This window comes from Cryptomeria japonica, chromosome 6, assembly GCF_030272615.1.
Source record: "Cryptomeria japonica chromosome 6, Sugi_1.0, whole genome shotgun sequence".
Classification (NCBI taxonomy): domain Eukaryota; kingdom Viridiplantae; phylum Streptophyta; class Pinopsida; order Cupressales; family Cupressaceae; genus Cryptomeria; species Cryptomeria japonica.
Window position 1 is genome coordinate 358,490,792 of NC_081410.1, and position 19,020 is coordinate 358,509,811.

The window sequence follows — 19,020 nt, forward strand, 5'->3', positions numbered from 1 at the left end:
GAGATTAATGAGAAAGAGTCATATGCTCATATGCTTAATGGACTTGTATCTATTTCTGGCACATTCAAATCAGGCCGGGATACCTATCTAGAGCTTTTGGAGAAATCCTATCCAGAAATTTTCAAGTATATTCAGCTCTAGTAAGATATTTTGAGACACATTCTTTGTACAGACTTTCATTCTTCGTTCTGGTTTTTGGCATTTTTTTTTGGCATTGATGTCAAAGGGGGAGGTATAGGTGAAAAATATTTAGGAGATATGGAGGTATGGAGTATTTCATTTAGATCATGGTCATAGATGTGTTAGGATTAATGATAGTCACAAAGATACTGAGAGGGGGGATGCATCAGTTTCTAACCGGTTAGTAGAATATTTAACCTTATTAAGAACTTTGCATTCTAAAATAGTCTACCGATAAATAAGAACTAATGCAATAAACAGGAACAATAAAGACAACATAGAAAACACACCATAACACAAGATGTTTAACAAGGAAACCTGGTGTGGGAAAAACCTTGGTGGGATTTGTGACCCACAATATTCACTCACTGGCCAATGAATAAATATTACTTACAATGAGGGGCCTGCACATGCAAGAAGGCCAACTGCCTAGAGCTCAATGCTCAATAAGAGTCACACTGACTACAAAAGTGGATAATGAAATCCAATATAATGTGCTGCTTCAAATCAGCATCAACTATGCCAGGTCTAGTATCAGTTTAAGCTCATTTTATAACCAAAACCTTCGCTGTCAACTATATCTCCTTATACAAAATATCATCCATATGTTCTCTCCATTCATATTACCTTACTACACAAAATGACCTATAAGATCTCATACATATATATGAGTCTTTTACAATATGCCATGTCATCTTTACAAAATATAATTACATTTAAATACAATAAACCAAAGTTTATTCACTGTCGGTTGGGGTGTCGGTATGCATTGTTGCCATTGTCAGTGAAGTGTCTTCCTGTGTATGTAGATGTCTATGCCAATGTCGGTGCCTATCAGTGGATTTACCACATGAGTGCCAAAAGGTTGCCAGATGGTTGCCATCAATGACAACACCACTATTCTCATAAGAGTGTAGAATGCCAACAATATCCCCATTTGGCATTGATGGCAACACTCATGAAAAAAATCCAAAAACTTCTCCAAAAACCGAAGTCCAAGAAGTTACCAAAAAGATGTGCTCCCCCTAAGAAAATGATCTCCTCTAATTAATTATTTTTCTCTATCCACTACTCCCCCTTTGACATTAATGACAAAGGTTGTCAAAATTTGTCAAATGAGTGCCAAAAATTCCACCTTAAAGTTTGTAACCGGTTGGTTACAATCTGAAATATGTCTGCCAAAACCAAATTAAGACTCTGCATGAATCTTTTGTTGTTGTTTAGGGTTGCCTTAGTCTGTTGGATCATGTCGATGAGATGATGCATGTGCTCTTCCATTGATCTTTCTCCTTGAAGTAATGCCTTAGAGATTTCATTTCTCAAAGAGATAAGGCTGTCCAACTTAGGACCAAGTTTATACTTAAGTTCTCTAGCATTAGCCTTAATCCTTGCCTTCTCTTTCTCAAATTTCTCCAATTTTTCCTCAAAACCTGCTATTTCTTGCTCAATAACTGATATAGGTTCAAATGAACCAATTATGTTATCATCTATGTCATCTATTTCTTTCTATACTCTGCTTATTTCCTTTTCTATGTCCTGTGTCAAGAGATGTGGTTTGCATGTTTCTCTGTACAGCTCTTTATATTCCAAAATTGTAGTCTTCAGTATTGGTAATAGTGTATTCATGTGTTCTGTGCACTTCTTTATTGTATCCTCAAAGAATTTATCCTTTTCCTTTTCAACTTTCTCTTTGAAGGTGTCCTAATTCACTTTATCAACCGTTATTACATTGTCAATAATGAATTTGGACAATGTGTCTAATTTACCTAAAGAATCCTTTACATGATCTATGTTACATTTTGATGCAATCAATTTAAGAATTGGTATGGTGTCATCAATTTCCTTGTAAGCCAATGCATTACAGTCAATTATCTTCTTGATAGAGTCTAGGAGTACCTCTGTCACATTAGTAGGTCTGAATTCACTTGATGAAGTACCGGATGTCTGACCAACTAACTTAATTACCTTTATGCTTCCTGCATTTGTAACCATTTTGCCTGTGTTATCCTCTAGTGGATCAGTCTAAATTTGCATTTCAACCAGTAAAGGTTTGTCTGAGTGCTTAGATATCTCAGTGATTACCAGTTTCTCATTATGTACCTCTACTTCTATCAGTTTCTCTATGTGCTCAACTATCGGTATCTCAGTCTCAGTAGGTTTCTTTGTGCCAGCATCTATACTTTTAGTATTCTTTCCAGTCTCCAAATGTTGCTATGTTTGTAATGTTTTCTCTATTGGGATCTCAACCTCAATAGTCTCTATAGGTTTATCAGCAATGTTGCCACTATCAACATTATCATCCTTAGCCATCCACAACAATATTCACTTCCTGAGTGTCTACATTCATGGTGAATAGTATTTTAGATTTGAGATTAATGTTGTCATGTGTGATACCTTCACTTTCAGTAATCAGTGGATCATCAGTATGTACTGGTGTAGTATCCAAAGGTGGTGGCAAGTTATTAGTTATCTTGATGTTCGGTATTCCACCAACTTTACCTTTCCCTTTGTCTTTATGATATACCTTGAATTTTTTCTTTGGTTGGTTCAATTCCTCTTGTTTTTCTTTTTCCACAAAAAAGATATCCCATTTATCAACAGTCTCCTCTACAATCTCATTTACTCTACCTGCCATCAAACTTACTTGTCAGTGACCACTAGCAAAAGCGGATCTATTAGCCTCACAAATCAGGTCATCAATCTCCTCTTTTGAGTTAACCGGATGTACAGCTAGAAGTTTTTCAACTTTTAGTTTCTTGTCCAATTCCATCACTGCAATCCTCTTGGCATCCAATCTTCTATATAGTTCATTAGGCAAGTCATCCACAACTTCAATTAGAACTTTCTTGTATATATCTAGATGTAAAATTATACTGTTTTCAATGCTTTACTTTTTTGAATCTTTGAATGTGTTATACAATTTACTCACATTAACCAAATTACCATCATTAGTTATTTCATTTAGCAAATTATCTAATGAGGGTATGACTGGTTTTTGTTTCTTCTTGGGAGTTAGTTTCTTAGCTGGTTGCCTTACTTCCCGTTGTTTCTTTCTTAAAGTCAGTGTTCTTTTGGGTGGAGGAGAGGGTACCGGTGAAGGTTTTCTCTTCCTTTCAACTCTTTTGAATTCAGATGGTATCTCACTATCAGAAGATGTGCCAACCGGTGAACTGTGTGCCTCTAGTTGTAGTCCTTCCAGTTGACTAGCTGTTATACCAGTAATGCTCATAATATTTTCTATGATTTCCTTTACCTGCTTTGATGCATCTCTTATATATTTCTCTCTTTTCTTCCTTTGCTTCATTGTTTTCACATTACTTTAAATTGTTTCAACACTACCAAAAACTTCTTTTGTTGGTTCTCTTGGTGCATCTAACAAAGCTTTTGCATAAGTCTCAATAATGTTGAGATCTACCTCATAGCCCATTTCAGTTACCCATACAATCCTAGGAATTACAACTTCCATCCATGTTTCATCCTTCTTGATTACAAAACAGATTTTGTTATCATATTTATCCACTACACTCTGTGGTAGTCTTTCTCTAGTTTTCATTTTGGCTTGAAAAGATTTGAAATATTCAGTTATGTTGTTGTCTTTTGCAGTTCCCATGCCGGTAAAAGCTTCCTGTAAATATTTTCCTACCAGTATGTCATATCCAAAGTCTTTCTGTCCTATAACAGGGATTTCCTTTGTGAAATACAACATTAGGCATACTAAGAGATTACCAAAATGAAATGTCCCCTTCTTGTCACCTTTAATCTTTTTCAAATTATCTATGAGTTCATCTTTCAGCCATTCACATACATCTATTTTTGCATTGTTGTTCACCATTTCATAAGCACTATTAATGCAAAGACTAGAAACTGAATTAAGTCTATTTGCATGAGTAGTCTTGTAACCTAGAACCATACTTATGACTCTCACATTGATGTCCTTGATGTCATTCACTCTTAGTGATCTACTGTCTGATGTTGCTCTAGTTAGGGTCATTACTTTGTTGTTAGGAACTTTCTTTGTTTTGTTTGGTCTGCTATCAGTTGAGGGTAAACCAGTTACTGCCCTAATTGCTTGCCGGGTAAATTTGCAGATAGAGTCTAACCATAGAAATTCTCCATGTGCCCTACTTAGGACAATTCTCACTACTTCTTCCATAAATTCAGGGATATTCAATATCTCAACAATACCTAAAGTCTCCACAATTTTGTGCTCGGGTTTAATAGTGCCATTTTCATCACAAATTACGGTTCTAAACTTTTTCAGCAGTTCCTCAGAACCTAATTCTTCAATGTTGCAATGAATATATATCCTAGGGTCTTCAGCATAAGCTACACCTTTAGGAATCTTTGAGAATGCTCCTATGGATTCATCTTGCTTAGCTACTTTGGGAATAATTTTAAACACAGGCCTAGGGTGTTTTACGTTTTCCACAATAGTAGGGTTCGCAATAAATTTGGGAGCAGAAGAAGAAACCATTTGAAAAATACCTTTAGTTGCCTGATAATGTTTGAATGCTTGAAAGAAATCACTTCACACCTTCTCCTTGAATTCCTTTGCTCAAATTTTGTGCTCTCTGCTAATTTGAATTCTCGGTGAATCAAAAATGAGGGAAAACTGATGATTTATAATGAAATTTCTCTCAACAACTGCATTAAATGCTCGCTGGTTAAGTGAAAACTTAACACATCTGCCGGTAAAGAAGAAATTTATCTTCTCACCATCGACCGAGGGTAATCTGCATGATATTCGATTTGCTGCAATGCCCCCAAAGGATTACTTCTTAGTTGGATGAAGAATCTCCTGACAGTGGACTAATACTTTGTTCTACCGGTGAAGAAATAGTCTCATCAACATTCTGATATATCTTTCTAATCCATTGTTTTGAAAATTCTTGCTTTACCTCATCTACCTTTTCTTTGCCTCTCAAACTGGGTCCTTTATTATTTGCTAGTGAAGTCTTGCTTCTATAAAATTTTGCAATATGTCCAATCTTGTTACAAGGATAACAAGTCACATTATTCCTCTGAATAGCTTTTCCATATCCTATGCCAGTTTGTGTTCTGCATTGATTAGATAAGTTCCCAAATCTTCCACAAACATAACATTTCACATTCATTCTACAGTTTTCTGAATTATGACCAACTTTGTTGCATTTGGAACATTGACCGATAGGTGCATTGATGTTCTGATTGTTTATGAATCTACACTAATTTTCTCTATGACCATACTTGTTACAGTTAAAGCATTTCCCATTAAATTTATAAGCACTAGGTTGTCTTATCGGTTTACTATGATCATGATTGTTTGCAGTACCAAAACTTTCTCCAACTTCAAATCCAAGTCCATTAGTATCTCCATTAGGTTTCTGAATTTTCAGCATGTTATCAAATTCTTTTGAGCTTTTCTTGAATTTCTCTTTGTGTTGATTTGCAATAGCCAACTCATTTTCTAGAATTCCCTTTTGTCTCATGAGTTCAGTTTTATCATGTTGCATGTGAATCAGATTTGTCTTCAACATATCATTTTAATGACTGAGTCTTAGATTTTCATTTCCAGCATCATTGAGTCTCCTAGTCAAGTCATCTTTATTCTTCTTCCTATCTTCAATGTCTTTACAAAACCTCATAGTCATATCTTGCATTTCATTCTTCATAGTATTGTTCTCTTGTCTCAATTTGTTCACAAGTTCATTAAGAGTTTCCTTTTCATCATTATCACTTTGTATCTTCTCATGAAGTTCTTTTCTTTTATTTTGAGCTATAGTAAGATTCTCCTGAAGTCCTTGAATGAATTCCTGTGCAATCCTTAGATCATCTTCAAGTTTCATATTCTTCAACTTCTTTGCATCATAGTGTACAAGAGCTCCTTCCAATTGTTTTCTTAAGTTCTCCATTTGTACCAGTGTTAGAATCTTCATCAAGCTATTAGGCTTTTGAAAATAGAGGACCAAGCTCTGATACCAAATGTTAGGATTAATGATAGTCCAAAGATACTAAGAGGGGGGGTGAATCGGTATCTAACCGGTTAGCAGAATATTTAACCTTATTAAGAACTTTGCATTCCAAAATAGTGTACCAGTAAATAAGAATTAATGCAATAAACAAGAACAATAAAGACAACATAGAAAACACACCATAACACAAGATGTTTAACAAGGAAACCCCATGTGGGAAAAACCTCGGTGGGATTTGTGACCCATAATATTCACTCACTGGACAATGAATAAATATTACTTACAATGAGGGGCCTGCACATGCAGGAAGGCCAACTACCTAGAGCTCACTGCTCAATAAGAGTCACACTGACTACAAAAGTGGATTATGAAATCCAATACAATGTACTATTTGAAATCAGCATCAACTATGCTAGGTTCAGTACTGGTTTAAGCTCATTCTATAACCAAAACCTTCATTGTCAACTATATCTCCTTATACAAAATATCATCCATATGTTCTTTGTCATGCCCAAACTTTTGGGCACGAACGGGATAATTTTTTTTTTTAAATTTCACAACTTAAAACATTAAATTAGCAAATATAAAATGCACTAACAAGTTTTGTCTTAACTACATGGGAGTTAACTTTAACCACTAACACAAGTAGATAACAATAAATTTAATTAATGCGGAATATTAATTCTCCAAAGAAATTATTATTGTTTCAACAATTTTAATCACTAAATTAACTTAATTAAAAATCTCTAAAACATTTGGCAAAGGTATTATTAATCTTCAATAATCAATAAATGTTTTTAGGAACTAATGAAATTAGTCCTAGCACTTGGATTCATTAATGTCTATTTTCATTTTTAATCATTTATTAAAAAACGTGCTTAAATTAAATCGACTAAGGGATCTTTTAACTTTCATATTGAATATTTTTTTTTTCCTATAAAGTTTCATCTCGTAAACCTATATCTAGGTGGCTAAAATTAACCCCTATAGTTAAATGAATTACAATGGAAAATAAATTCCCTAAGAGATTAAATTCATGAGTATTTTAATTTAAAACATCCTTTTTAATTATACTCATAAGTTTATTAAAACATTATAATCACCTAATTAAATATCTTTACTCCAATTTGACCGATTCTTTCATAATTTAAATCATATATATATATATATATATATATATATATATATATATATATATATATATATATATATATATATATATATATATATATATATATAAACATAAATATGCTATCACATATTGAAAACCTAAATTTATTAATATAAAACGAAACCCTTTTATATTAATTTTTTTCATTCTTTATTACTTGTACATATTACCCTAGCCCTAATCGGCTAGGGTTTTACTTTTTTTGACTTTGGATTTTGCAGGGCCGAAGGACTTTTTGGGCGGCGGCCATGGCAGGGCACACGAAGGAGGGGAGGGAGAGGCGACAACACCGGGCGACGTTTCCGAGGGTGCTTCCACAGTGGCGGCGACCACTGTGGTCACCCACAGTGGCGGCCCTCGAGCCGTCCACTGTGGACGCCCACAATGGCACTGGCCGACGCCATCCACTGGGCTAAACACAGTGTTTGGCTCCGCCAACCACTGTGTTTAGCACAGTAGTTTGGCCTGAGCCAAGCATAGTTTATTTTAATTTATTTTATTTTTTGCTTTATTTTTTTTTTATTAAATATAATATATATATATATGTATATATATATATATATTTGTATATATATATATATAAGTATTTATATATACAAATATATTTATGTATATAAGTATATATATATTTGTATATATATATTTATATATTTATATATGTTTTTATATATAAATATATTGTATATACAAATGTATTTTAAATATAAGTATATATTAACATGCATTTGATGTATAAGGAAAAATCAGAGCTAACATTACTATGCATTTAATCTATATATTTTTTTTGAACTTTTAAAATAGATTGTTAACAAAATTCTGAATTAAACCCATGTATATTTTATTTTTTTTTAAACCAAAAATACCTTGTTGATAAACCATAGATGTACTATGTTAACCTTAGATTTATTTTCTGCATAAAGTAAATGACAGAATTAAATAACTTCATACAACAACTATAAGATATATTTTTATTTAAGCTAGAAAATATTAAAATGAATCTTTAGAGATGACTATAATATTTTAGGTCTTCTTTTCTGCAAATAAATGAAATGACAGATTTAAATAAACTAAAATTGCACTTCCATAAACATATCTATTTGTTTTATTTCCGGTCTTCTACATGTGTGCAAATCTAATTCATTTTTTTTCTAATATTTTGTTTTAAATGCATAAAGGGAATAAATAAATTACTTTCTTTTCAAAATATCCTAAACACAACAAATGTTATTTTTTGCAGAAATATAGAAAACTAAAACCAAAGTTACTCATTTCTTTTCTACAGTATAGCATAAATAAATATTACATATCTTTAAAACATATTCCCAAGTCTTTATTGTCACTTTACAAATAGGTCTCTCATTTCAAATAAATGAGGACTTTCAAAAAAATAATAATTACATTTACAAATATTTTTCTGCAACAAATAACTCCAGCCACATCTACATGTCCTATTCTTTTCTTCCAACAACCTGCAATAAATCAAAAGCTATGACCATGGAGAGCTCACCTCCTAGCCTAGGCTAACTAGTAGCCAACCCTGAGCTTGGAGAACCAAGCTCTAGATAGGTAACACACATGCAAACTCAATAAACATGGGAAAGAACAATCACATACACATTCCCAACCCAGGGTACACTGCACCACACATGTGATGACTATACATGGGTGGTAGTGGACCAAATACCCTGAGGAGATTGCAAGTATAGTAAAACTCAAGGCCACCTCATGGCAATCAATGATAAATCATAATTATAACAACCCCACAACCTTATGGCCCCCAAGGCATTCATGTCTTATTTCCCTCCTTATGACCCCCAAATGCATAAACAAGCCATGCAGCAAGGGTTACATAGGAATCCCTTGAGATCACTCTCTTAACAAGAGCCTCTCACTCAAGGGTTGTCAAACTTCTACCACCCACAAGACCATCCTCTCTCCCAAGAGTAAGAGGTCTTGGTTACTCCCAAAACATAGAAAATACACAAGAGTAAAATGTAGAACACAAAATAAATTTTCATAAGAAAAAAATACAAGCAACAAGCCTTCTCACACGTGCAAGTCTTTTCAACATAACATGCAATATAAAATCATAACAAGATACTTTAACCAACCTTCAACTGCCCAAAGGTATCCTAGTTTTGTTGAGGATGAGCAGCCCAATTCCACAATTCCTTTGTTCTCTATCCTTAGCCAAATTCCTAAAAACCAAATCTATCTATTCTTTCAAAATTTCTTGTCTCCAAAAATAGAGAGTGGGTGATTACTGGCAAAATTTCTCATTCTTGCCTAAAAAGGCCTCCGTGAGAGTTCTCACAGGTTTCTAAAATTGGAAAAGGAAAAGTCAGAAAAAGATCCAAAAGGATCTCTCATCAAAAAGGAAAGTTAACAACTTAGGTGATGCCTTCTAATTTTCAATTTTCGCTCAACTTAGGAAATCCACTTTTTATGGTGTCTAAATGGTCACATGGGAGTTGAAACATGCCTAAAATTACTCCTAACCCTTAGGTATACCTTATGGGCTTTAGGAAACACTCTTAAACTACCCCTAAGTGTCCATTTAACCCATTTTAAACCCATCTGAAGTTAATTTTCGGGTCAAACTTAAGTTGACCACCCCAAAGATTCTCTTCCCAAGGCAATTATAGAATCACATTAAATTAATTGAAAAAGCTATGGTTGACAACTCCTTCCAAAAGACAATCTAAAAAAAAAAAAACATAAATCAACACATGTGTCAAGTGACACAATTAAAATACTTTTATAAAATTATACATGAAATCTTGTCTCTTGTTGGATTTACACAAATAAATAAATTCAATCTAACACACATGCAACATCCACTTTTACAAATAAAATACTATACAAACGGGGTGTTGCCTCTCCAAATAGACAAACCCTGGTTTTACGAACGTACATAGGTCTAGGTTTGGTTCTCCATAATATTTCCATGGTCAAATGGATAATTTTCTTGCGCATCTCAATTACACATTAGTAATTTCAAATAACCTTATATAATATAAAACACATGAATAAGAATACACATCAAACACTCTACATACAATATACACTTAAACAAATCAATACACCTTATATCCAAATAAATCCACATAAGAAATTATCATAATTCTCATAATTTTGATCCACACATAAAACATGCATCCTATTTCTATTATCATAGTAAAGTCCTACAAATCCAATAATGACATATATCATCTCAAATTCATCCTATTCTAGAATCATATAGAGTTCTATATCATAAAGCATATAAATGAAGCATCAACATATAGCAATGTTATCCAAATCATGGAATCATATAAGTTCTAAATCCATAATGCATAAAAATAAAGCATCCATAATAGTCTCAACATAAAAATCACTGAAATGCTAGACTGAGTCGGGGTAGGGCCTCACAGCCTCCCCCTCTAGGCATGAAATTCCTCCTGGAGTTCATCAAAAAGATTGGGGTACTCAGATCTCATGCATGCTGCTTCCTCCCATGAAGTCGTAACCTCATCATAGCAATCCCACTGGACCCTAACCTAGTCTAGCTCTCGACCTCGAAGGGCCAGCATCTAGTGTGCCAAAATGTGAATGGGCTCCAAAGCTAGCTGCCCATCCGATTCCACCTGCAAGGCATCCCAATCTAAAATATGAGACTCATCATAGATATACTTCCTCAAAACTGATACATGAAACACATCATGGATGCGTGACAGGCTAGGTGGCAATGCTAAATGGTAGGCAACTGGTCCTATCCTCTCAAAGATCTCAAATGGTCCTACAAAGTGAGGTGTGAGCTTAGAACCCTTTCCATAATGGATTGGACTCTTATGCGGTCGCACTCTCAAGAAGACTCTCTCCAACCAAGTAGCTATGATCTATCCTCTTCACATCTACATATTTCTTCTATCTATCATGTGCCTCTCTAAGACGCTACCTAATCAAATCCACCTGATGTTCCATATCTCAAACTATCTTAGGACCAATAGCAACTTTGTCCTCTATGTGGTCCCAACTCAACGATGTCCTGCAAGGCCTGTCGTATAATGCCTGATAGGGTGGCATCCCCAAGGAAGTGTGATGCCCATTGTTATAGGAAAACTCCACTAAGGGAAGGTACTCTTCCCATCTGGTCTGATGATCCATGATGTACATGCAAAGCATATCCTCTAACACCTGGTTAACCCTCTCTATCTGACCATCCATTTCCAGATGATAAGCTATACTGAAGTTGAGCTTAGTGCCCATAGCTTCCTATAATGCCTTCCAACAGGAAGAAGTGAAGAGGGAATCCCTATTAGAAATAATCTTGTGTGGGATGCCATGAAGTCTGACAATGTCTCACAAGAACACCTATGCTACTGCTGGTGTTGTGAAGGTAGTCCGAACTAGTGAAAAGTGGGCCACTTTGGTCAACTTGTCAACTATCACCAAGATGGCATCATGGCGACGAGATGACATAGAAAGACCAATGATAAAATCCATGGATATAGTATCCCACTTCCACTCTGGTATAGCATGAGACTGGAGCAACCCACCTGGATGGCGGTGCTCCACCTTGACTCTCTGACACTTGAGGCATCAGGCTACTAACTTAGCAATGAGCTATCGTATTCCTGGCCAATGATATAACTGTCTCAAGTTAGCATGCATCTTCTTAACTTTGGGATGTGTTGCATAAGGAGCTCTATGAGCCTCCATGACAATTAATTCTTGCAATCCCCTAGAAGAAGGTACATAGATGCACCCTCTATGGCATAATAGTCCATCGGACTCTAAGGAATAATCCACATATTTTCCTTCTAAAATTCCCTGAGATCGTATCACCTGACAAACCTCTTAATACCATCCATCCTCTGGAAACTACTGCAGTATACGGTCTCTCAAATCCATGCCCATAGATATGGTGTATACCTCGTGACATCTCCTACTCAAAGCATCAACAGCTACATTTTCTTTGCCTTTGATGTAGTGAACGTCAAAATCATACTCGCACAAGAACTCCATCCATCTCCTCTGTTGTGCATTAAGGTTTGGCTGAGTGAAAATGTACTGAAGACTCTGATGAACTGAATGAAGCTTGAAGTGATGACCCAAAAGGAAGTGTCTCCACCTCACAAGTGCATGCACTACTATTGCAAGCTCAAGGTCATGAGTAGGGTAGTTAAGCTCATGAGTCTTAAGTTTCTTAGACTCAAAGGATATAGCCCTACCATCCTACATAAGGACTGCTCCTAAACCCTCTAGGGAAGCATCTATGCAAACCATGAAGTCAGCTGAGGAATCTGGTACTACAAGGATATGTGTGCTAGTAAGTGCCTTCTTGAGTTCTTGAAAGGCCCTCTCGCACTTCTCTGTCCACTCAAATTTCTTCCCTTTATGCTGAAGAGAAGTAATAGGATGTGCGACCCTAGAGAATCCCTCAACAAAGCATCGGTAATAACCTACTAAGCCCATGAAGCTCCTGACCTCTGTCACACTGGTTGGTGCTGGCCAATCCATAATAGCTCTAATCTTGGATGGGTCTACTAAGATCCCATCACTGGAAATAATGTGCCTAAGGTACTTGACCTCTGATCGAAAGAAAGCACACTTTGACAAACTGCCAAACAACTGATTGTCCCTCAAACACTGCAAAACTTGTCTCAGGTGCTCCTCATGCTCTTTCTCATTTCGAGAATATATCAATATATCATCGAGGAACACATTCACAAAGCGGTCTAGAAATGTGCGGAATACCCCATTCATGAGGCTCATGAAAATAGCTGGAGCATTTGTAAGACCGAATGGAACCACAGTGAACTCATAGTGGTCATATCTAGTGCGAAATGCAGTCTTGTGGATATCACTTTCCACTATTCTCAACTAATGGTATCCTGACTTCAGATCAATTTTGGAAAATACTTTGGCACCCTGAAGTTGGTCGAATAAATCATCAATTCTGGGCAAAGGATATCGGTTCTTGATGGTTATTTTGTTTAACTGACGATAATCCATGCATAATCGGAGAGATGCGTCCTTCTTCTTCATGAAGATGACTGGTACACCCCAAGGGGATACGCTAGGATGAATGTGACCCTTCTCAAAAAGTTCCTCAAGCTGCATCTTTAGCTCATTAAGCTCATTTGTGGTCATCCTATAAGGTGCTCTGGAAACTGGCTCAGCTCCTGGTATGAGGTCTATATGAAAGTCAATCTCTCTATGGGGTTGCATTCCAGGTAGCTCCAAAGGAAACATATTTGAATATCCCTTAAGGATAGGATGATCATCAATTGATGTTTCATTTTCATCCTCTTCCTCCCTATCACTGATGGTGATGGCAAAAAGTTGACATCCCTTTTGCGTGCTCCACTTAAGCTTCATTGCGGGGATCATACAAAGAGACATAGGTCTCTGGATCTCAATGATTACTATGGGTGAACCATGATCATCCTCACACTCAATTTCCTTCCTGTGGCAATCCATCTTGGCTCTGTGGGCATAAAGCCAATCCATGCCAAGTACGATACCATAAGATCCAAGTGGTGTAACTCTAAGGTATACTAGGGTGGTGGTATTGTCAATCTGAAGCTGACATGCCCTAACCTCTGATTCCACTGACACTCTAGCCCCTAAAGCTAACTCCACTTCCCAACTGACACCCTACCTAGTTGCCACTAGCCCACAACACTCCACAACCAATGGAGATATAAAGGAGTCAGTAGCTCCTGAATCAAATAATATAGATACACTATTACCTTTGATCATACCTACAGCCTCAATGACCATGGCCTAGTGCTCAGCCTAGCGATTGTCCACCACTACAAAGACTCTATGGGACCTGCCCATATCTCCAACTGTAGGCTTTGATGCGGCCATCCAATGATTTCCTGCCATCTGACCCTAAGGACAATCCCTCGCCATATGCCCCATGGCTCCACATGTAAAGCAAGAACCCCATGCCTGAAACTGGGTGCACTGAGGCCTAGAGAAAGCATGTCCCCCTGTTCTGTTAGATCCACTATACCCACCCCTGGAGGACTGTTGAGTCCTTGCTGATAGTGTGTAAGGAACTTGAGCTCTCTGAACTCGCCTCTGACCCTGAGACTGCCACTGCTTGGGCTTTACACTTTGCTGATACTGTGGAGGATTATGCCTCTAGTTTTGTTGTGACTATTGCGAAGGAGGGGGTTTGGAGAACCCCTGTGAGTTTCTATTCTTTCCCTTCAAATGGGGTTTCTAAAATCCGTATGTCTGGGGTGTAGGGTTTTGGTTCTGGAACTGATCACTAGTATCCTATGGTCTAACCTGAATCTCCTCTGCTATTAGTGCCTTCTCCATGGCAACCCAAAGGCTCCTTGGAGCGGACATCCTCACTAGCCCTGCTATGTCGGCATTCAGCCCTCTAATGAAATGGTTGACAAGAAGCTTCTCGTCTTTTAGGTAGTCCACGTAGGGCAAGAGCTCAAAGAATTTGCTCTCGTACTGGGTCACTAAGAGACCCTTCTACTGGAGGTCATGGAACTCATCTATCCTATGCTGTCTGTAATGCTTTGACAAGTACCTCTCCCTGAACCTCTTTGTAAAAATCTCCCATGTGAGAGTATCAGAAACTAAACCACACTTGTATTCCTCTTGTCTCCACCATGTGGAGGTCGTCCCTCTCAATAGGTGGATTGCTACACATGCCTTTAGATTGCTCTCATAAGAGTGCAATGCAAAGCACCTATCAAGGCTCAATAGCCAAGCCTCAGCTTCTACCCCGTCGGTAGATCCCCCAAAAGATGGCGGTTGGAGGCACATAACCTCCTTGATAAGATCCCTTGGCTCCTGATGAGCTCTCTCATAATACATTGGCTCTGCCACTGGAGGTGGTCCTGGTAGGTGCACAGACTCTGGCTCATTCCCACCCTGACTCTCTATGGGAATAGGAGGTGGACTCCTACTCCATTCCCTATCTGCCGATCTATGACTCCTTGAGTTCTGATTTTCAACATGATGATCCTCTGCTAGAAACCTATTCTGGACTATACCAATTAGGTTCTGGAGTGCTTCTAATATGTTTCGGTTTGGGTCATCTGGTTGTTTGGGAGGAGCCTCTGGGTTCACTTCCAGAACCGATTCCTCCCTATCTACCTCTTCGCGTGTTATGCGTACACGCCTAGGACCCCTTCCACGTTTGCGAGCTTGTCGCGTAGTCAAAGGCATCCTAAGAGAAAAATAAAATAAAATAAATTAAATAATTAATTTCTTTGGAGAAAAAAAAAATTAATTAATTAAATTTAAATATCCTAGAAAATTAATATAATAAAATTAATTAAATAATTAAAGTGAAACGTAATGGAGAAAGGTTCCAAGTGTTGGAAACCTTGCTCTGATACCAAAATGTCGTGCATGAACTTTTTGGCACGAATGGGATAATTTTTTTTTTAAATTTCACAACTTAAAACATTAAATTAGCAAATATAAAATGCACTAACAAGTTTTGTCTTAACTACGTGGGAGTTAACTTTAACCACTAATACAAGTAGACAACAATAAATTTAATTAATGCAGAATATTAATTCTCCAAAGAAATTATTATTGTCTCAATGATTTTAATCACTAAATTAACTTAATTAAAAATCTCTAAAACATTTGGCAAAGGTATTATTAATCTTCAATAATCAATAAATGTTTTTAGGAACTAATGAAATTAGTCCTAGCACTTAGATTCATTAATGTCTATTTTCATTTTTAATAATTTATTAAAAAACATGCTTAAATTAAATCAACTAAGGGATCTTTTAACTTTTCATACTCAATATTATTTTTTTCCTTGTAAAGTTTCATCTCGTAAAGCTATATCTAGGTGGCTAAAATTAACCCCTATAGTTAAATGAATTACAACAGAAAATAAATTCCCTAAGAGATTAACTTCATGAGTATTTTAATTTAAAACATCCTTTTTTATTATACTCATAAGTTTATTAAAACATTATAATCACCTAATTAAATATCTTTACTCCAATTTGACCTATCCTTTCATAATTTAAATCCTATGTATAAAAATATACATATATTATATATATATATACATATATTATATATATATATATACATATATTATATATATATATATACATAAATATTCTATCACATATTGAAACCCTAAATTTATTAATATAAAATGAAACCCTTTTAGATTAATTTTTTTCATTCTTTATTACTTGTACATATTACCCTAGCCCTAATCGGCTAGGGTTTTATTTTTTTGACTTTCGATTTTGTAGGGCCGAAGGACTTTTTGGGCGGTGGCCATGGCAGGGCACACGAAGGAGGGGAGGGAGAGGTGGTGGCACCGGGCAGCATTTCCGGGGGCGCTTCCATAGTGGCGGAAACCACTGTGGTCACCCACAGTGGCGGCCCTCAGGTCATCCACTATGGACGCCCATAGTGGCACCGACCGACGCCATCCACTGGGCTAAACACAGTGTTCGGCTTCGCCGACCACTGTGTTTAGCATAGTGGTTCGGCCCGAGCCAAGCATAGTTTATTTTAAATTTTTTTTTGGTTTGCTTTATTATTATTTTTATTATAAAATATAATATACATATATATATAAGTATTTATATATACAAATATATTTGTATATATATATTAATATATTTATATATATTTTTATATATAAATATATTGTATATACAAATGTATTTTAAATATAAGTATATATTTATATGCATTTGATGCATCAGGAAAAATCAGAGCTAACATTACTATGCATTTAATCTAAATATTTTTTTTGAACTTCTAAAGCAGATTGTTAACAAAATTCTGAATTAAACCCATGTATATATATATATATATTTTTTAAACCAAAAATACCTTGTTGATAAACCATAGATGTACTATGTTAACCTTAGATTTATTTTCTGCATAAAGTAAATGACAGAATTAAATAACTTCATACAACAACTATAAGATATATTTTTATTTAAGCTAGAAATTATTAAAATGAATCTTTAGAGATGACTATAATATTTTAGGTCTTCTTTCTGCAAATAAATGAAATGATAGATTTAAATAAACTAAAACTGCACTTCCATAAACAGATCTATTTGTTTTATTTCCGGCCTTCTACATGCATGCAAATCTAATTCATTTCTTTTCTAATATTTTGTTTTAAATGCATAAAGGGAATAAATAAATTACTTTCTTTTCAAAATATCCTAAACACAACAAATGTTATTTTTTTCAAAAATATAGTAAACTAAAACCAAAGTTACTCATTTCTTTTCTGCAGTATAGCATAAATAAATATTACATATCTTTAAAACATATTCCCAAGTCTTTATTGTCACTTTACAAATAGGTCTCTCATTTCAAATAAATAAGGACTTTCAAAAAAATAATAATTACATTTACAAATATTTTTCTACAACAAATAACTCCAGCCACATCTACATGTCCTATTCTTTTCTTCCAACAACCTACAATAAATCAAAAGCTATGACCATGGAGAGCTCACCTCCCAACCTAGGCTAACTAGTAGCCACCCCCGAGCTTGGAGAACCAAGCCCTAGAATGGTAACACACATGCAAACACAATAAACACAGGAAAGAACAATCACATACACATTCCCAACCCAGGCTACACTACACCACACATGTGATTACTATACATGGGTGGTAGTGAACCAAATACCCTGAGCAGACTGTAAGTATAGTAAAACTCAAGGCCACCTCATGGTAATCAATGATAAATCATAAGTATAACAACCCCACAACCTTATGGCCCCCAACACATTCATGCCTTATTTCCTTCCTTATGACCCCCAAATGCATAAACAAGCCATGCAGAAAGGGTTACATAGGAATCCCTTGAGATCAATCTCTTAACGAGAGCCTCTCACTCGAGGGCTGTCAAACTTCTACCACCCACAAGACCATCCTCTCTCCCAAGAGTAGGAGGTCTTGGTTACTCCCAAAACACAGAAAATACACGAGTAAAATGTAGAACACAAAATAAATTTTCATAAGGGAAAAATACAAGAAACAAGCCTTTTCACACATGCAAGTCTTTTCAACATAACATGGAATATAAAAGAATAACAAGAGAATTTAACCAACCTTCAACTGCCCAAAGGTATGCTAGTTTTGTTGATGATGAGCAGCCCAATTCCACAATTCCTTTGTTGTCTATCCTTAGCCAAATTCCTAAAAACCAAATCTATCTATTCTTTCAAAATTTCTTGTCTCCAAAAATGGAAAGTGGGTGATTACCCACAAAATCTCTCATTCTTGCCTAAAAAGGCCTCCATGAGAGTTCTCACAGGTTTCTAAAATTGAAAAAGGAAAAGTCAGAAAAAGATCCAAAAGGATCTCTCATCAAAAAGGAAAGTTAACAACTTAGGTTATGTCTTCTAATTTTCAATTTTCGCTCAACTTAGGAAATCTACTTTTTAGGGTGTCTAAATGATCACATGGGAGTTGAAACATGCCTAAAATTGCTCCTAACCCTTAGGTATACCTTATGGGCTTTAGGAAACACTCTTAAACTACCCCTAGGTGTCCATTTAACCCCTTTTAAACCCCTTTGAAGTTAATTTTCGGGTCAAACTTAAGTTGACCACCCCAAAGTTTCTCTTCCCAAGGCAATTATAGAATCACATTAAATTAATTGAAAAATATATGGTTAACAACTCCCTTCAAGAAACAATTTTAAAAAAAACCAAAATATAAATCAACACATGTGTCAAG